Here is a 22,063-nt window from a genome sequence, read left to right as displayed (position 1 = left end):
TGAAGGGTCAACTTTCCCTTCATATTAGCCTACAGCTGATCAACTCTCTAGCTGTAGGCTAATATGAAGGGTCAACTTTTTTGTTTTGTTTTAAGTTCAAAATATAGACATAATGATTTGTATTAATATTGTAATTATTTTCTTTTCATGCCCAAAGCTACATTGAACACAGGTTAGGTGTAGCTCTGGTCCATAGCTCTAATGCGAATGCAACGCATTAGAGCTATGGACCAGAGCTAGGTTAGGTGTATGAGTGAGTGAGCCTGAACATTTCTCATCAATGGCTCTATAGCTTGGTTAGCAGCAAACAAATCAAAACAATATAGTTAAAAATGAAGGGGTTCATTCCAAAATACAATTGCTAAACCACCTTTGGACATGTCTAGGATTGATCAAAAATAGATGACAACATGAAGTGAAACAATGAATTGATGAGACCTAGGGGGGTGAGATAAAGTAAAGTATGAGAGGTGATGTATTGTTTGTCTGTTGTATCAATAACTTGACAGGATCTCCAGACTTTAGGATAACAGTGAGTCAATCATTTACTGTGTTTTCAGGTAGCATGACATCCCACAACTGACCGGCATCCGGTATCACGTGACCAATGCGCGTTCCCCGTGCGGGTACTCTAGCAGCCCAATATACTACAGGTGAGTTATCAGACTGGTGGAAAATGGGGAGTGAGTCTGCTGTCCTGACTGAGGGCGGGGGTGAGTTCATTCCACAGCTTGAGATCTATAGGATGCTTTGATCGATGGCCAGGGTGTCTTAGGAAAGGTAGTGACAGGCGTCCTGTGTTAGCTGATTATTAGATCAAATGGAACGGGATGTCTGGCCAGGGTGTCATTGGGCTGGGAGGGATAGACGTGTGGGGTGGTCCCGCCCGGGTGGATCATGTCATGGGGGTCCCTGATTGCCTAGTGGTTATTGAATTGGAAATTAATCTCATTTAGGGTTTTTTTTGTGGTACATTTGAACTAATTTTAAAATAAATGTTGTGGTTAGAGAAAACTTGCTAAATGTGTGGCAAATCTGCAAAAAAATGCTTACCACTAGCTTTCTTCACAAATGTGTTCATAAAGGTGTCTACAATCACATATAAATGTGTTCCAACCCAACTCCCTTGGGAAACTTTTTGACAGCTGCTGAAAGTTGGGGTACCATAAACATCCAATATAAGGCAAAATTCCCAAGATTTCATTATGCTTTAAGTAGCATGTGACATGTCAAACTAGGGGGTTTTCATGATGCTGAATCGATTAAAATAATTAGTTTTGCACGAAAACACCTCTTGGGCTAAATTCGGCCATAGCCACTTGCCCAAATGTGCCCAAATGTGCTGACCTCATCACATTTGTGATGACGGCTATGCCATTTTTAGGCGAAGGAGGGTTTTTTGTGCAAAACTAATGCTTGCAATGGATTCAGAATCATGAAAACCCCCTAGTTTGACACGTCACATGCTACATAAAGTATAATGAAATTTGGACATTTTTGCCTTATATTGGCTGTTAATGGTACCCCGACTTTCAGCAGTTGTCACAAAGTTTTCTTTCCTTACCTTTTATGAACACATTTGTGAAGAAAGCTAGTGGTAAGCATTTTTTTTGCAGATTTGCCACACATTTAGCTAATATTCCCTTATTATTAGACCCAGTAATACTAGAGAACAAGAGCGGTGCCCGTTGGGCACTGGCCTACTTGGAACGATGCAAGTTGAAATGTATGCCTCTCCCAGTTATTATGTCTGTGTCCCTTTTTATATGCCCATATATGGAGTTATTTGTCAGGCATGCCCAAATATGGAGTCTATGCAGATGTCGGAACTCCATTGTGATGTCAGAACAGGCCAGCTCCATATATGGAGATCTAGGTGTGATGGCTAATTTGTGCCCTGTCCAGAGCCTGGGCAGGGGCTTTTTGTGGTGGTTCTGGACAACGGTGTGTCCCACCGACTCAACTCCCTGTGGTGGTGTGGAACGCGTGTGTCAAACTTGCAGTAGGCGGGGCAAACTGTTCTCGAGTTACGTGGATCACAGATGTACAGTATGTACAGTACACACGACACACACGACCCTCGTACAGAGACTTGGTGCATTTATAGATGGATGGGTGTACAGAGAATGGGACGTTCAATTCTGATGCACTGAGATTGTTTAAATAAAGGCTTATTAAGAGCTTATGCTAACAACATGCTAGCTAATGTCACTCATTATCAATTATCAACAACATCGTGGTAGCTGTGCGTAGTTACTGTGAGCTTTAACTATACAAATATAAACCATTGTATTATATTATTGAATGAATACATACTGAATATCCCCTGTCACTGCTGCATCTGTCACATGTATTTGCAGTAAAATCCTAGTAAGTCTTATTTGTTGCACTGAGACTTGTGGAAGAAAGTTTTGTACTGCACTGCATATCGTTGGAATGAATACACTTGATTTGCCTGCAGTAAATATTTATCTATCTTCTCTAGATTGAGATACGAGGTAGATATGATTAACTCCATGCAGGAGAAAACCTATTTTTTTAATTCGCAATGAAGTTTGCTTGAGACGAAGTTTGTTAAAGATAACATTAGAGGACAATATGCTTCAGCCAATGCCAGCAACATCATCTTCAGGCATTTTGGTTTGCTGTGGAGATTTGGGCCAAATGGAGATGAGGGGAGAGGAAAGGAGATAAGAGGAGACGAGGAAAGAAGGAAGGATGATGTACAGATGTAGGAAGAAATGGAGAGAGGCTGGGAGATTGGGGAGAGCACTCAGAGCAGATATGAGAAAAGACATAGGAGAGGAGAGAATTTTGATGTTAATTGTTTAATTTAATTTGTTGAATTATATTAGTAAATAATTCCAATTTTGTCAATGTTTGTATTCTTGTAATTCTCTAAAGACAATTTTGTATATTTACAGTAGTGTTCAATCCATTGTGGCCACAAATCCATGTTACCCCAGTAACGGTAATACCGTCCAAGCGGCAGTGGATATTGGATAATAAAATCACACCTGTGTGAAGTGAGGGGCGCTCTTATCATCGTACATCATTATGACGTAAATTAGACACTATGGGGCTCCAATTTTGTCGCCGCCTTTACCCGCGACGAGGCCCGCAATTCAGCCGCTGCCCGAAAATTACGAATATAGGAGCTTCCTCTGTCCCTTAACGGTATTTTGGTCCAGTGTCACCCGCTATCGTTTTTACCGACACCGGTATTTGCGCCTAGAGGTGTGGTCATGGGCGTGCTGGCACGCTTCCCCTAAATTGCTATTTTGGTCACACACAATTGGGAAAGTGATAGTGGAGTTTCAAAGCACCCCTAATGCCAAATTAGTTTGGTAAAGAGCGGCGCGCACGGGGCACCGCGCGCCTGCATGGAGATGTCCGCTAGAGTCTAGCAGACTAGACAGTACAGGCTGCGTCATCTCTCCTTATTCTCCTATGCATCTCTTTGTAATTTTCCTACAATCAGCAGAAGCGAGTGCCTGACACTTCAGTTCCTTGTGTCCATTGTGTTTATATAATTGTATAGTCAAAGAAGTTATTTGTGCCAGGCATTCGGCGTGCGCGATTCCATTTGCTTCAGTTCATCAGCAGCGAAGTTGTGACTCAATGAAAAGACGAATGTTCTGTGGGGTGGGAGAAAAAAGAACGGCACGAGGGGGTGGGGGTGGGGGGGGGTGGTGGGGAGGAGGGGTGGTGTGGGGGGGAGGGGTGGGGTGCAGCACAAGTGAGACTTCAAGGCAGCAACGGGCTATATAGACCATAAGGCAATGAAGCAATATAGCACTAACGAGCAAGGGATCAATTCAAGGGATCTCTTAAAGGTGGACTGGTGATTCGTTAAATTATTGTAACGCCCAAACCACACCTATGCATAATATAACGGGTAACGGAGGTGTTTTAGGGATTTAGACAGGTAACCAAAATACCAACTTTAGTGGGGGAACACCCCTTCCCCACTGCTAAATCCCAAAACAGTGTATTTAGAAAGATCAGACGAAAATGGAGCCCTGTGTCTATTTGCTTTGACTATGATGTAAAATTGTCCATTGTCAATGGTTTGTGCACACACCCCACCTCAAAAGCTGGATATAGGAGCCCCTCAATAATAATGTAATATGAAATATTGGCCTGTATATACAGTCATTTTTTAATTGACTAATTCTAAACAAATGGCTTCTAATACAGTTGATGCTGAGATGGTTTGGACATGTCCAGAGGATTGGATTGTATATCGGTAGAATGATGCCTAGAGGAAGACCGATACGTTTTTCAATAAAGTTCTTCCTACTCCTTTTTCGAACATAAACATAAGTTAAGGATTATGAATTATGAATGTTATTTTTGGACGCTTCTTTTTTGTTTTTAATATTTACTTTGTCTTTTCTTGTTTATATTTTAACACGTTCGGAATAAATAAATAAATTAAATGAAAAATGAATGAATGAAGACCAAAGAAGATTTATGGATGTAGTAAAAGAGGACATGAGGGTTAGTTGGTGTGAGAAGAGGAGGCAGATTGTGATGGGGTGAGATGGAGGCAGATGAGTCGCTGTAGCGACACCTGAAGGGAACGGCTGAAAGTCTTTGTGTCGGGCGAACGCCCTTAGGAGTCATAATAACAATATGTCATGGCTGTCAATGTCACTGCTTTTATGAAACGGTTATAGCAAAATAAGGCAACATTAAAAACGTACATAGCATATCCCCATTAAAACAAAATTGGCAACGCAACAAGCTGGCTGCAAGCCGTAGCGAACCACCCCATAACCACACCATGAACCACCATGAACCACACCATAAACACCATGAACGACCATGAACCACACCATGAACACCATGAACCACACCATGAACACCATGAACCACCCCATAACCACACCATGAACCACCATGAACCACCCCATAACCACACCATGAACACCATGAACCACCCCATAACCACACCATGAACCACCATGAACCACACCATGAACACCATGAACCACCCCATAACCACACCATGAACCACCCCATAACCACACCATGAACCACCCCATAACCACACCATGAACCACCCCATAACCACACCATGAACCACCATGAACCACCCCATAACCACACCATGAACCCATATCATCCCTATTTTGGGAATGTCATAATAGGCTAACATTTGTGACAATAGATGAACATTGACTGAAAACAGAATATCTACAAGCTCCCAAGTGTTACAGAGCGATGTGACAGTTGCCACACACACTGTGAGCGTGTAGATTGGCTATTTTTGACGAAGTGTTTACAATTTAGGCATTTAGCAGATGCTCTTAATCCAGAGCGACTTACATTAGGCAAGAACAAAAGTATGGGAATACATCACATATATAAAATGCATTTATCAAGAAACATGCGTAAGCTAAGAACGTAACTAGAACATATCTATATAATGACACTATATTAACTATACATATATACTATACTATGCTATACATATGTTCTATGATATGATGTGCTATGACTACATACAATGCAATTATTGTGCTGTCTACATGACATGCTATAAGTCTGTTTCAAATGCTATCTAAGTCTAAAAAGTGCTATCTAAGGGGGTAGGATAAGTGCTATGGGCCATGATGGAGTCTGAAAAGGTGGGTTTTCAGACTACGGCGGAAGGTTGGGAGTGATGCTGCAGTTTTGGGGCCAGAAGGGAGAAGAGTTTGGGACGTGTGTTTTGGGTGGATGGGCAAGTAATAGACCCCTGGGGGACCCCGGTCAACAAAGTATGTTGTTCATTTGCTTTTATATACATTAGCCAATTATCTTCATCCCTTTTGTCTCCCAATTTAGTTGCCATACCAATTCATTCCAACCACTGATTGCCACCTGCCACTGCTGTTGTACCCCTGGTGAAGCGTGGATGGAAGATGGCGTACCCACTTAGAACCTACCCTACTCTGCGCTTTGCAGTTGTGTTTCTGCTCTGCTGCACTGGAGGTAAACGTCACTACACTGTCACTGTATACCGGTGTTGCCATGTCTATTATATTGTTTTGGGCTTGTTACTAAAGTGTAGTTGCTGATTTTGGCTTACGTCCTAATGTTGTTTTTGCATGTTGAGGACCCGATTACTAAGGTATATGTCATGTTGTGTCGGGGACCCTCCATACAATGTTTCTAAACATATTCAAAATATATCTTTAGAACTGCTATTTCCAAATAACTGATCTAAAACTTACACTATTCACTTCTTTTGCGCTTGTTCTCATAGACCTGACCGCTTGTTTCTCTTGCAAAATCTGGCAACACTTCTGACTGCTGGTTATCTGCATTACTTACAACTGCAGTAGCCTCGGAAACCCAGGCGTGTTCGTTAAAAAATAAAAAAAAAAGCCATACCATATACCCAGGGGATGTGGCATAGCAGTGGTACTGTGTGAGTGAACCAAGGCTCTCCAACGTTGAGGCGCTCGGCCCTAGTGGTAAGAGGAGGGACTGCAGGCGGACCCGTGGATTCATGACAGGGAAACCCTGTGCAGCTGGGCTTTAACAGGCGCTCGGTTGCACTTCCGCATTTGCCAACCAAAACGCCACTGAGCAACTCTATCCTTCTTTATACTCTATGGAGTGAACCTTGCATTTTCCTGTGCAGAAGGCGAGTCGCTCCAAATGACGTCAGTGTTTTCCGCTATATTGGATGAGGGGGAGGGGAGGCGGGCACATAGGTTGGTGAACCAATACGGAGCCGGCATCGATCGGTTTCCAGACCAGCACTACCGTAATTTCCGGACTATAAGCCGCACCTGAATATACGCCGCACCAGCTAAATTTAGGGAAAAAAACAGATGTGTACATATACAAGCCGCACTGGACTATAAGCCAGGCATAGAGGCCATAGCCGACCATAGAGATAGATTTAGAAGGTCCCCTAGTGGCCGTTAGCTGTAAAAATCCATAGATTAGCCGCACCGTTGTATAGGCCGCAGGGTTCAAAGCATGGGACAAAAGTAGAGGCTTCTAGTCCGGAAATTGCGGTAGTTTGAATCCGCCCCATTAGTCCATGACAATCTTGGGTACTTTGAGGCTACGCCTGCAGTAGCCTGCTGCTAGGGCGGAAGAGAACAGTTATTGAATGAAGCAGCACACAGAGAAAAAAATCTGGAGAAGGGCCAAGAAATAGTTCAATAGGCACAGACAGAGATAGACAGATAGACATAGACTAGACTATCCAAGAATCTCTAGTTACTAGAGATTCTTGGATTGTCAGATGGCTCTCGAGTCATGCATGAGACAGGCGTGCGCACGCACACACGCATGTGCATTTATAAATGAATTAATAATTTACTGATTTCTGATTGGAGATGCCTTTAAAAGTTGTTCATGGTCATCAACATGCAAGCCTTTGCTTTGTGTGTGTGCTTTTGTGTCCAATTAACACACCTAGCATCTGTCTACGTAAATAAATATCATATTTACTACTACTACGTAATTTGTCACAAAATGCTATAATAACTATAACGGCAGACAAGAGGAATGAAACACTGGAGCCTCTCCAAGGCCTTTTAATTTAAATAGTCATCCTCTGAGATGCTCCAGTGTTTCATACATCTTGTCTGATTATGTGTCCCGCTTCTGTGATGTTTGAACCACTTTAGTACTCCCTTTCTTCGTAACTAAATGACACTCACTGTAGCTCGAAGTGGGCAAAGCCTTTGACAAAATCTGCTACACTCCAACTTGTGGGTAACATTGCATGTATTTGTCTAATATCGCCCCCATGTGTCCAAAAGATGTAACATCTAGTCTCCCACAATGGACTGTTTATTTTACTCTTTAGCTATAAGATCTATAGATTTTGCAGATACACGCATGTCACATACAGACGGGACTGATTGCAATACTGCTAACACCATCTTTAAAGCATGTTGTGAAGTGGGCAGTGAATTATTTTAGTTGAATTATTTATTGTTGTTCGCCCAGGATGGGCAACACACAAATATTAAGTATGTGTCTCAGCGTTTTCTACAGAAATCCGACAATAAATAATTGTCCAATACTGCAATTGTCTTCATTCAAATATTCTCACCTAAACCGTCTGTTTTTACACAATTACATGCATAAAAAGTTACTTTTTGATACTGAACATTTTGATTTGAATAGTGTAAATAGTTAAATAAATGCAGACCTCCCAGACCCATATATGAACCTGTTTTTAAACTTCAGTTATTACTTGTTGGTAGCAGAAGCAGAATTGTTTTCACTTGTCCACACATACAGTACTATGACAAAACACATGTTTTGTTTTGTCTGTCTTATCAGGAAACGGTCTGGTAGTGAAAACGTCTGTTGGAGAGGATGTTGTTCTACAGTGCGAGGCTGGTAAAAACACCGATGCTACGGACCTGTCGTTGGAATGGTCCAGAACAGATTCACCACCTAATGAGTACGTGCATTTCCGGAGGTATGGGAAGGATGACATGAAAGGTCAGACTCCTACCTACAAGAGAAGAACTTCCATCTTCAAGGATGAATTGAGGAATGGCAACGTGTCCCTCAAACTCTCCAGCGTGAAGCAGTCTGATGCAGGAACCTACAAATGCTTCCTTCCTGAACTCTCCCAGGACGAGGTATTCGTTCAGCTAATTGTTGGTAAGGCAATACATGTTTGTTTTGAGAAATTATCGAGAAAGAATGTTCATCTATGAAATTGTACGTATTGTAGCATGTGGCAGCAGCTAGACATTGAATCAAGAGATCAGATATACTCTTTGTTAGCCCAACTGGTCCAGGTTTATCCCTTGCCAGGAACTTTGGAATGAATTATTATGTGAGCCAGACCTAATTCCCAACATCAGTGTCTGACCTCATGAATGATCTAGTGATGAAATGGAAGCAATCACAGGCATTGCTATGGAGTTGGTCCTCCCTTTGCTACCATAACATCCTCCACTATTATTTGAGGGCTTTATGGTAGTTTGAACGTTGCTGCTGCATTCAGCCACCAGGGCATTAGGGCTGTCTGACCCCTGCCATGTACTATACTGAGTAGAGGTTAATGCCATCGGGTAGATACGAGGTCCATGTACTATACTGAGTAGAGGTTAATGCCGTCAGGTAGATACGAGGTCCATGTACTATACTGAGTAGAGGTTAATGCCGTCAGGTAGATACGAGGTCCATGTACTATACTGAGTAGAGGTTAATACCGTCAGGTAGATACGAGGTCCATGTACTATACTGAGTAGAGGTTAATGCCGTCAGGTAGATACGAGGTCCATGTACTATACTGAGTAGAGGTTAATGCTGTCAGGTAGATACGAGGTCCATGTACTATACTGAGTAGAGGTTAATGCCGTCAGGTAGATACGAGGTCCATGTACTATACTGAGTAGAGGTTAATGCTGTCAGGTAGATACGAGGTCCATGTACTATACTGAGTAGAGGTTAATGCTGTCAGGTAGATACGAGGTCCATGTACTATACTGAGTAGAGGTTAATACTGTCAGGTAGATACGAGGTCCATGTACTATACTGAGTAGAGGTTAATACCGTCAGGTAGATACGAGGTCCATGTACTATACTGAGTAGAGGTTAATACCGTCAGGTAGATACGAGGTCCATGTACTATACTGAGTAGAGGTTAATGCCGTCAGGTAGATACGAGGTCCATGTACTATACTGAGTAGAGGTTAATACCGTCAGGTAGATACGAGGTCCATGTACTATACTGAGTAGAGGTTAATACCGTCAGGTAGATACGAGGTCCATGTACTATACTGAGTAGAGGTTAATGCCGTCAGGTAGATACGAGGTCCATGTACTATACTGAGTAGAGGTTAATGCTGTCAGGTAGATACGAGGTCCATGTACTATACTGAGTAGAGGTTAATACTGTCAGGTAGATACGAGGTCCATGTACTATACTGAGTAGAGGTTAATACCGTCAGGTAGATACGAGGTCCATGTACTATACTGAGTAGAGGTTAATACCGTCAGGTAGATACGAGGTCCATGTACTATACTGAGTAGAGGTTAATGCCGTCAGGTAGATACGAGGTCCATGTACTATACTGAGTAGAGGTTAATACCGTCAGGTAGATACGAGGTCCATGTACTATACTGAGTAGAGGTTAATACCGTCAGGTAGATACGAGGTCCATGTACTATACTGAGTAGAGGTTAATGCTGTCAGGTAGATACGAGGTCCATGTACTATACTGAGTAGAGGTTAATGCTGTCAGGTAGATATGAGGTCCATGTACTATACTGAGTAGAGGTTAATGCCGTCAGGTAGATACGAGGTCCATGTACTATACTGAGTAGAGGTTAATACCGTCAGGTAGATACGAGGTCCATGTACTATACTGAGTAGAGGTTAATGCTGTCAGGTAGATACGAGGTCCATGTACTATACTGAGTAGAGGTTAATGCCGTCAGGTAGATACGAGGTCCATGTACTATACTGAGTAGAGGTTAATACCGTCAGGTAGATACGAGGTCCATGTACTATACTGAGTAGAGGTTAATGCTGTCAGGTAGATATGAGGTCCATGTACTATACTGAGTAGAGGTTAATGCTGTCAGGTAGATACGAGGTCCATGTACTATACTGAGTAGAGGTTAATGCCGTCAGGTAGATACGAGGTCCATGTACTATACTGAGTAGAGGTTAATGCCGTCAGGTAGATACGAGGTCCATGTACTATACTGAGTAGAGGTTAATGCTGTCAGGTAGATACGAGGTCCATGTACTATACTGAGTAGAGGTTAATGCCGTCAGGTAGATACGAGGTCCATGTACTATACTGAGTAGAGGTTAATACCGTCAGGTAGATACGAGGTCCATGTACTATACTGAGTAGAGGTTAATGCTGTCAGGTAGATACGAGGTCCATGTACTATACTGAGTAGAGGTTGTTGCTCTTGTTGAACTAGATATGTTGGCTTGGGTGTTGTATTTGTCATTTATTATGCTGGAGGGTGCAGTATAGTCCTAATGAGTTGTACAAGTCACTGTGTGCCTTTATTCTGTATTGCATTTATTTATGCATGCTGCAGGTCTTCCTCCCCTGGGAGACAAAATAAAGTAACCTTGAACCTTGTTAGCTAGTTTATGGTGCTAAATGTTTGAGCTGTCTGTCTGTCTCTCCAGAAACACTACAGGCACCCGATAACAGTACCCGTGACACAAGAAATGACACAAGTGAGTGCATAGATTAAAAATATTGTATAATGTCTTCTTTCTATGAGAACTTGTCTTCTAAGTTCTTTATGTCTTCTTTTACTTATGGGAACATGTAAAAGTGTTATACTTTGACTACTGCTTCAGTGCTACTGCCAATAATACTAATTATACTATACCACTTACACTATTACTACTCTTATTACCAATACTACAGAAGTGTTTGTTTGAGAGCGTAAAATGAGAGCGTAAAATGAAACCAAATGGACAACCGTACAGGTCCATTTGGTTTCATTTTACACTCAAGGGTTAAAGATCTATGGGAGTTCCATTTGGTTACCAACTCTCCATCATTTGGCTGCATGGGGACCACCTGGAACGGCCTCAAGGACCACTGGTGGTCCCCGGACCACTGGTTGAACACCACTGCTGTGGGGTGCTTAGCTATAGTCAACACCAGTGGTGGACAGTAACAGAGTACATACTAAAGCACTGTATACTTAAATAGTTGTTTTGAGCATCTGTACTGTACCTATTTTCACTATTATATTTTTTTTATTCAGAAAAATCCTTGATTTTTGTTTCTAGAAGATGTAAATCGTTTTTAAAGCATGTACTTTTCAATACTTTTTTTTAAAAAGCCTACTCTAAATTTGAGTATCTATGACTGAAGTACTGGGAGTACTTTGTCCACCAATGGACAACACTGAACTTAAATCGAGCGTGTGATATTCTGTGTGTAATTGTGCATCATATAATTGAGTGGTAGACATCACGGATCTATAAAAGCTATTGATTATTGAGCTGTATAAATTAGGGATGCCAGAAAGTGACAAATTGAATAATCAACAGCTCTGCCGATTTAATAATCGCGATTAATTGAACCCCCCCCCCCCCCCCCCAAAAAAGGAAAACCTTTTTTTTTTTTTTTTTTTTTAATCAATATCAGATAAAACTTTTAAGATTTTATATTATGCACATGCCATGGTCACATAACCATTATATGTTGAGTGCATGCTTTGATGGTTACAGTTTTATAATCAGTTTTGATGAGTAAACCTTTGTGGAGATCTTCTCAGTTCTCATATGCTAGTTACTGCCATTCAGGATGGAAAATGATTCACTTTTCTCTCTGCCCTTCTTCCCGCCTTTCGTTCTGTCTCTCTAGACTCGGTTCCTCCAGCTGGACCGTTTCCCTGGTGGGGTGGCGTTATCATTGGCGTCGTCGTCGTAGTCATCGTCCAGTCCTAAGAATGGAGTCGCTGCTGGCCGGTCATGCTTCAAATTCTGCAGGCCGACTCCACTCAGGCCTCAGGAGAAAGTGTGATGGACCGTTGGTTGTACTGAGGTATGGCTCCATGTTCGGGACTTGGAGCCTTCTCAGTCGGTCGTCCCTCGTCGGTGCCAAAGAGGACACGGAGAGTGAAACACATAGGAAGTGTGTGTGACTATATGTGCGTGTCTGCCTTTCATGGCAAAATCACCCAGGAATTCAACAGTAGAAGCTGTTGTTCTGGTGTACATTTCATGTGTACTCTGGTACGGTACGCATCAGTACGGTACTACGCATCGGGTGTGAAACTATATGTGAAATTATTTTTACCTAGTATGATATTCCTACTTGAATGTAGACATGAAAACTACATTGTGTAGTGACAGTGTAGTTTGACGTTGATTGAAAAGATACCGGACATTAATTTGTTCTCCTTGTAACTTAAGACGACAACATCAGGAACACAGTCAAACTTTATTATTCTCTCCTAACTCTGACAAGTGATTCTTAAGTTCTTCTGTCACATTATCTCTCAAAGCCTCACAGTTCACAGAACTGAACTGAAGTGTACTCAAAGCCGTGTGAAACCGGCCGCAAACACCAGGAGACATTTGAGATTAGATGAGATTCAATTTATTGTCAATGTACAGTACACGTACAGTACAGTATAGCAAAGTATTTTCGCTGTGATTTAAAGAAGGGATGGTGATATCAGTCTAGATTCTGTACATTTCACATTCATTTTCAGCACTGCAATTAAGCCAGAGTGCTCGTTCTCCAACAAACTCATGGGGCAATGTATATTCCTATACTGTGTATAGAATACATTGACCATGATTGCAATTGTAAATGACGATAAATGTCGAGTAGCCAACTTGAACAGAACTGACAACTGTGCCAATTGTTTTTAATCATTCTAGGTATGGACAATAGATATTTCTCATCAGTTGACGCAAAATTGACCGGCTCATAGGTTGGTGAAACAATAGGATGTCTGCGTCAGTTTCCAGCACTACTTTGTAGTTTGTTTCCTGTGTTCCCAGAAAAGCTAGTGTTTTTATTTACTTACATACACAAACATTATGGCCTTCATTAGGTGAGTGCTCTTTTCAGAGCAATGCTGTTATGCAGATTTGTATTATTTTAAACCGTTGCGTTAAAGGACTCACCGAGCGCGTTTTTCTTAAAAAATTTGCAGCGTTTCTCCGTCGTTTTTTCCGAAAAACGTGTCCAGTGTGCAACCACCTCAACTCTTTGTCGAGCACAAGCGACCAACTGGATGTGCACATCCTGCACTTTTGAACTGTGTGCTGTGATGCCCAGCTGCTGCACAGTGTTTGTTCATCTCTACTGTGTTTTGCTATGATGTCCCACATGAATACCGGACATCTCACCCCGGTGAGTTGTCTTCACTTTTTGACATGTCGGGGTGAGTTGTCTGTACTTTCCGCTGGGCCGAGTTGGGCGAGAAAGTACGGACAGCTCACCCCGGAAAGTGAAGACATCTCACCCCGGTGAGATGTCTTCACTTTCCGGGGTGAGCTGTCTTCACTTTCTGACATTGCGGGGTGAGTTGTCTGTACTTTCCGTGGCACCCATTACAGTAGGCATAATTCAATTTCGGATCTAACTATCGGTTCCTACAGACGTGCGCAGTCACGGCTAATTATTTATTTATTATAATGTTTGCGCTTCAAAGGCAGAGTCTCACGGCTGTACAAAGTTGCTAATTAGACGCACAACGGACGCATGATCAATCAATCACAGTTCTAATAGGCCTATACTGACTGAATTACATCTGAATAGCAAAGCAATATCGATGATGATCTGGCTACTGCTAGTTACATTAGCATGTGAGAAAAGTGACCTTACATTCAGCCATCTGGAGTAACCAAATTGAGAGGGGTTCAGTTCACATTTCTTCAGAAGTTTGCACACACACACACACACACACACACACACACACACACACACACACACACACACACACACACAAGCCTTGAATTCATGGTGATCTTTTGTTTAAAGACATTTTCAACAATTTAAGATCTCCATTTTGGCAGGAATATGCTTGGAAGATGGAAACAATGTTGCACATTCATCTAATCATATGGGTAGGCTACTGGGTAGCCTACATACAAACAATAATGTTTGTATTTGTAAGGTTTATTATGCATTTGACCTTGACATACTTAAAGGCGAATTCGACTGCACACTGCACTGCACACAGCACAACTTTAGCACAACTTTTGACCAAAATGGGACAGCACACTGCACACTGCACTGCACATAGCACAACTTTTTTCTTTTATCACTGAAACAGTGTTTTTGTAGATATGACAACTTTTTAGTGTTTTTGTAGCAAACTGATGTTTTTAGATATGACAACTTTTTACTATATTTTTTAGTTTAAATTTTTTCTATACTTAACTTTTTTCTATATTTTTTTGTACAAACTGATGTTTTTCTAAACTTTTGATGTTTACCTTTTTTCTATATTTTTTGTACAAACTGCTGTTTGAACTTTGTTTACAATGTTTCTATATTTAAATAAACTACATTACATTTGACCGTACATTTGACTCTTGTGTTATATTCTTGTGAAATATTCAGTAAAGTATAGCTCAAAGGCTACATATTCAGTCAGACTTTTGGTGAGTTGTCCTGACAACTCACCCCTAAACGTGAAGACATCTCACCCCGAAAGTGGCCAAAAGTGAAGACATCTCACCCCGGAAAGTGAAGACATCTCACCCCTGGAAAAGCAGGGGTGAGATGTCTTCACGTTTAGGGGTGAGTTGTCAGGACAACTCACCAAAAGTGGCAAAAGGGGTGAGTTGTCTTGTTACCTCCCACATTATGTGAATTCATGTGAAGCCACAGTACAACGCCAATGCTGTAAATCTAGTGTAGAAGGGCGGTGGCTGACCAAATACAGAGCCAAATCTCACGTCCACTTTACTAATTATAGAGGGTTTAAGGGACAGTCAACTACTGTAAGTATTCTGATCCATTTTTGAGAGACAACTCAAAGGTACTCAGGTAACAATATAGACATACTGTACTACATACATACTGTAGACATAGGCAATTTTAGGCTTTTATTTGGTGATTTCATGAAGAAATCAATGACAAATCTAAGAAATTCCATACATTAGAGAACAAATGTTTAATAAGTAGTGCAAATAGCCCATGTACAAGCTCACACACCGCGGCGCGTTGTGGGCTTGTAGATCTGCTATTTTCACTAGTTTGGGCATAAACTTTTGGGCCACAGGCTAAAATGTTTCAGAACACCTGGTTTAGACACTGCAGTTGAAGAGTTGAAGGCAGCTTGGGACCATTTTCCTTACTTCCTTACTACTGTTACTATGGTATGCAGAAAGGAAAGTCAAGCCTTTTGCACTTTGTCCTATAATGCAGGGGTTCTCAACGTTTTTGGCCGGGGACCCCCGGAAATGCTTTGGAAATGTCTCGGGACCCCCGCCCCGCCCCCTCCCGACCCCCAATATAAATTGACTGCTAAAATAACCTTAAAGGTATATTCAGTGATTTCACTTAATTCTTATTTTTTCTTATTTTTTTGGACAATCCTCCCTACTATAAAGTGTTCTGACCATACAAGGATTTCCTCCCTGTCCCCTGCCCCTGCGGTCAAAAAAACCCTAGTTTCGGTTTTGGCTTTGGGTGGCAAAGCCGTCATCCAATCAGGATGAGAGGGGCCTTCCTCTAATCATGATCGAGTGGGGCGGGCCTTGGTGCACGTGCTGTTGGTCTGTTGTACTTCCCCCACTGTAGAGCGTGCATGTGCACATCTTGTTATCGGGGCGGACCAGGGTTTTTTCCAAATCACCCAGATCACTGAATGCTCCTTTAATAATAGAGACAATACACCATAAATAAATACTGAAACCAGATATAATCATTAGGGAAGGTGTATGCATGTACTATGTGTACTATATGTAAACTCTTCATTTCCACTTTCCAGCCATGCAGTTGCAAAAAAATAATAATATATATATTTTTAAAAAATAATTTGGGGACCCCCCAAAATAATTTGGCGACCCCCCGAGGGGTCGCGACCCACGGGTTGAGAACCCCTGCTATAATGCACTTCATTCTGTGTGTAATGCACATCAAATTGTCGCGTTCAGATAATGCTGTATACCAATGACCTTGCCTTTCCTTGCCTATTTAAGATTTGTTTACTTGCTTCCTTTTTTGTTTTTTTGTGGTCCACAGATGCATAATATTCCCTTTTTTGTATTTATTTTTAAATGATCAAATTGCATCCAGTGTGACTCCAGAATGTTTCAGTCTCCTGATGCTATCACGCCCCCTAGTGAGAGGTTTGATATATTAAATTCCTGTGATTCTCAACAAAGTGTCATTATTGTCATGACATTGACTAAAGTGTCTGGCTATAGGATAATTAGCATTATTAATTTGAATGGCATATTGAGACTGAACCAGTAAGATGAACCTAAATAGGTTTGAATGGGGTTTCTAGTTGTAAGTATGTAGGACTAGTAGCATGCCAAAGTTTGTGTTATTGCCATTGAGAATGCATTGGGCGTTTAAGTTAAATAACTAAACTATACAAAACATTTCAAAGTAAAATGTTCCAACATGTGTGGCCACAGTAAGCTGAATTATACAAAGTGTGAATGGAGTTTCTAGGTGAAAGTGATTTTTTGACGTGCCAATATCTGCCATTGAGCCCCATTATACATTTCTCAAATTTGAAAGCACTATATTTCTAAAACTATGAATGAATATGTCCGTGGCACAAAAATTATGTTGACCACAAGCCAACATGATGATGACCCCTGGTCCCAATACCTGTGTGGGATTAAACATTCAATATCCTGAAAACATAATTGAAAGGGATTCATAAAGCATAAAGCCTAGAAACCATTGGGACGATAACACATGCTTTATCATTGCTTTGCTTGCTACAGTAACTGCATGTTAAGAAATACAGTGGTGCAAAGTAACAAAGTAATAGAATAGTTTGTGGCTCTATGGCCACAAAAAAATTAAGTTGACTCTCACAACTCAACCAATTGTTTTTATTATTGTTTTATTTATGTAACATAATTAATAAAAGTGCAAGGAAACCCACATTTGCCTATATTGCCTAATATAGACAAATCCACAGTGCTGCCGTGTAGTTATACGCTCTCATTATTGCCGCTTGACACATGTATTTATTATTTTTAGATCTTTTTTTAGGCTTTTCTGCCTTTATTGATAGAAGATAGAGACAGGGAGATGGAGACGGAATGACACGCATGCAGCAAAGGTTGTCAGGATCGGGACTCGAACCTGCGACACACTGTCAGGCATGTGCCTACATGTGTGGTATGCACCTGGACCGCTAGGCCAGGAGGCACCCCTTGACACCGGAGATATGATTGCGCCAGGGGAGAGCTCTGTGGATTTGTCTATAAGGGGCTCCGCTCTACCTGTATATAATAACACACAAAAAACAAAAGTCAAAATAGGATGAATGAAACGGTATAGAAAATAAATTCTGTGTGTAACCTGTTACAAAATGAAAATAGATATTCTGTAACAAAACATTGGTATAGGGATTAGGAAATATTTCACTTTACTTTCATCTTTCTCTCTATCTCTGCTCTGAGTCGCTCATAGTCTCTCTGTCTCTGCCGTCGTCTCTTTCTGTGAGAAAGAGACGTAGCATTTATTAAACGCCATTATGCTACATTTTATATTTTGCACCTGTTCTTTTGAGAGTCACTTAAATATAAATGTACAGTATTTTGTGATGATATTGTATTATACGGTTGTTATTAAGGTTAATATTTTTCAAATAAACTTAAAACACCCGATGGCCATTTATAGTGAGTTATAATAGTTAGAAATGTGAGTTATGATCACACTATAATGCATTACAACACTGATCATAATAGTCCTACATAATTCCAGTAATTATGAAGTATTATACATAATACTTAGCCGTATAAGTCATCATAAAATGCTTTATAATGTTTTTTTATAATTTTTCTGAAGCATTTTCAATATGAGTTCTGCTTATAAGCAGATTAAGTATGTATAATGTGCATTATAGACATGGGATGCATACTGGAGTAGTTACCGCAATTTATGTCTGTTTTGTTATAGTCTTTGTGCTATGAAAAGTACTTCCTACTTTTACTTTTGATGCCCTAACCACTGATTGATTGATTGCTTGATTGATTGATTGATTGAATACTGCAACACGATTACTAACAGTACTGGTGGCAGTCAAAGGTTTAAACCCAATTAACACCAGATGCTTTTGATACTTACACGTTTAATTAAAGGGAGCTTCTAGGACTTCTTACATTCAATTTCCAGAACAAGTCTTCCTGCCCTCAACTCATCTTAACCGCAGTGCATATATATCTGAACAGTACAGCACAGCACAGCACAGTACAGTACAGTACAGTACAGTACAGTACAGTACAGTACAGTACAGTACAGTACAGTACAGTACAGTACAGTACAGTACAGTACAGTACAATAATCCCTGAGGTGACATTACTTCTTTGTATTGACCCAGCAGTGTGCTGCTCCAAGTGACCACATGGGGGAGCAGTTGGGCATAAAGTGAGTTGAGAGCCACACAACAGCTCTGTAATCTGTCTGTAGAATGGAAAGTACAGGTCAATACAAAAACTGCTAAAAGCACTAAGACTTGTTTACATCAGGGTCGTCCATTTTCAGTTCATCTATCTGTGCATTGTGAGAGTTACAATGTTAGCCAAGCTAATCGTTTTAAAATCATAACTTGAAATTAAATGTGACTTGTGTGACATAGACATAAGTGACATATTTGTCATAGTACTTAGTTGACGGTTTACAATGCCAGCATCGAGTACAACGTTTTCATCAAAAAAATAATAATAATAAAAATGGCATTACATTCACCCACACATTCGGGTGGAGGAAACCACACAAGGCAGGGTGAGGCACCAACCTGCACTGTTGCACATCAGGAGCCATTAGGGGTTCAGTGTCTTGCTCAAGGACACTTGGACACTAACTCTGGGGGAGCCCGGAATCGAACTGGGAACCTTCCATCCTCTGCGGTTCCCATCCGTCTGCTCTATCAGCCACTGGGAAGTGGCTGTTTTTTTTATATAGAAGTGTATTGTACGTCTCTAAATTGTTCTGATGAATTGAAAATGGACGGGTGGACCCTGTTGCTTGTTGTAAACAAGTGCAATCACTGTGGTGTCCACAGTAACAGTTTTTGTATTGAGTTTTGTAACTGAGATTGTTTTGGATAGAAGTGAGAGGGAGTCATTTAAAAGTGTCGTCGGAGCAGAGAGAGACAGAGAAGGAAGTGCAGCATGTGGAGTAATAGATGTTCCATCAACGTTACACCTTCAGACCTGGTTTGTTGACACTCCGTTCATCTGACTGACCTCAGAGACACCATCCATAGGCCTGGACAGAAGATGGGAGGGGAGGGGAGGGGGGGGGGTGGGCAGAGAGAGGAGAATTAGAGATTTTATTGAACTGGAGCGCTATATGAGATCGTTTTCTGCCTGCAGCAGTACGTCTTATTGCCTTGCAGCTAGATGAGGAGTTGTACAGTCTTCCATACAAGGTATGTTAGTTAGACCCCAAACTTTTTCATGTCAAGGACCCCCAAATTGACACTAATTAGCCCACAGACCCCCATTTGAAAAGATATGCCAGGGACTCCCATAAGAGTTTTTACGGCTCTAGCAGTGATTTTCAACCCGTTTAATTTCAAGGACCCCCAGTTTGACATGCATATTTGTCCACATAACCCCATGCATTTAATGGCATTTCTATCTCTGAGACCCCAATTTATATTGTCAAATAAATGTTAATTGAACTCTGAGAGTGTACAAACGGACCCTATAACGTGTCCATTTGGTTCCATTTGTACACTCTCAGAGTTACAGACCCATAAGGGTCCGTTTTGTTACAAACCCATTTAGCTGGGGACCCCCTGGAACTCCCTCAAGGACCCCTGGGGGTCCCCGGACCCCACTTTGGGAACCACTGATTTAGACACATGTCAGGGCTGTATTCCAGAAGGCTGGCGCAACATCTGTTGAATTTAAACTTGTGTGATCATCAAGCCGTATGAAATATTTATAGTTTTCTCAGTTCAACAACAGATGATTCAATTTGGGGGATCACATTAAACTGTGATTTCTTGGTTAAGCCCAAACCATGCATGTTCACTACTGTATATGAACGTTTGAAGACATGATCAAAGTGATTAATTATTATGGATTCTCTCAGACACCCAAACATACTGTTTGGCTTCATTTTTCACACTCACTGAGCAATAAACCCATACAATACAAACCCATACAATGACTCATAAGCACATACAATGACTTCAATACAAAATAATACCTCACCGATAACACTTGCTATATGCATCCCATGTCTATAAAGTATTATAAACTGAACTAAATATTTTTAACAAAAATCACAACACATTATAAAACGTCATCAGGGCTATAACACATAGACTACTAATACATTTAGAATGTTGTAATCACTCATATGCAGATTAGAGTCTATAAGTCATCATTTGGTGCATTACCTCTTACAATGACTTATACTCACACTACATTGCATTATTACAGTGATTATAATGCATTATAATATTATTATAATAGTCCTCATATCGGTGCTTAGAACTGTAATTATATACAGTGTTATACAATGCATTTATTTACGCTTGACATATGATTATTTTGTATCAATCATTATGATTATTAATTATTAACTATATAATTATACAGTGTTATAAGCAAATTATAATGCATTATAGTATGTACAGTATGTTTATAACTCATTATATACATGGAATGCATCGCAAGAGTTACCAAAACGGTTGTTCATGAGAATACAATATTATAAACCCTAAATAGTGTCGGTCTTTGAGTATGATTGGCTGAAAACATATATTTTCCAAATGTCAGATTTTGTTGTGATTTACAAAAAAATAACTGATAGTTTGTTACAGTCATTTCCCATTTACTACGGCGTGTTTACAATATTCACTATTCAGGATCTTTCATGCATTTATTTTATAGGAACTTCTTCTTGCTTTTACTTATAAGATATGTATATCTATGTGATTGTCATGTTTCCATATTTGTTGTCCTTTTCAATGTCAATTTTACACCAGTTCTAAAAAAAAAAGAAAAGAAGAAATACTGTAGGTTTAATTGCAGTGTAATTTTACCTCCAGTGTGGCAGAGCAGAACGGATATTAGAAGGAGCCTTAAGGAATGTCTCTGATCGTAGATCACATGTGGGCCATCTTCATATCTGAAAACAATGCGAAAAGCAAATGCTTAGTTCACGGCGTGGGTGTGGAAGGGAGGCAACGTTGGTGTCAGTGCAATGAGTAATGTTCCGCGGGTGGTGTTGAGGGTCGGCGTTCGGCGCGATATGAGGAGATAGCGGCCGAACGACGCGGAGGGTAAGTGTGTGACGTCACTGCCGTGGATCACATGTGGGCACGCCATCTTCATATCTGAAAACAATGCGAAAAGCAAATGCTTAGTTCCATAATAATAATAATATCAGTATGTGTTATTATACCATGATCACGG

At 40.8% G+C, this 22,063-nt stretch overlaps 1 long non-coding RNA gene across 1 annotated transcript; it reads right to left on the bottom strand.

The window, feature by feature from the left end:
* Positions 1-17,774: 17,774 nt before the first annotated feature.
* Positions 17,775-21,779, bottom strand: LOC306926596. Its single transcript, XR_013790408.1, has 3 exons — positions 21,691-21,779; positions 19,844-19,898; positions 17,775-17,908 (listed from the first exon to the last, which is right to left on the bottom strand). It is a non-coding gene; the product is annotated as an uncharacterized lncRNA (long non-coding RNA).
* Between the last annotated feature and the right edge of the window lie 284 nt (positions 21,780-22,063).

This window comes from Electrona antarctica (genome assembly GCF_951216825.1).
Source record: "Electrona antarctica genome assembly, chromosome: 7".
In the NCBI taxonomy this organism is placed as follows: Eukaryota; Metazoa; Chordata; class Actinopteri; order Myctophiformes; family Myctophidae; genus Electrona; species Electrona antarctica.
The sequence above is the reverse complement of the archived record's forward strand: the minus strand, read 5'-3'. Positions and strand labels throughout refer to the sequence as shown.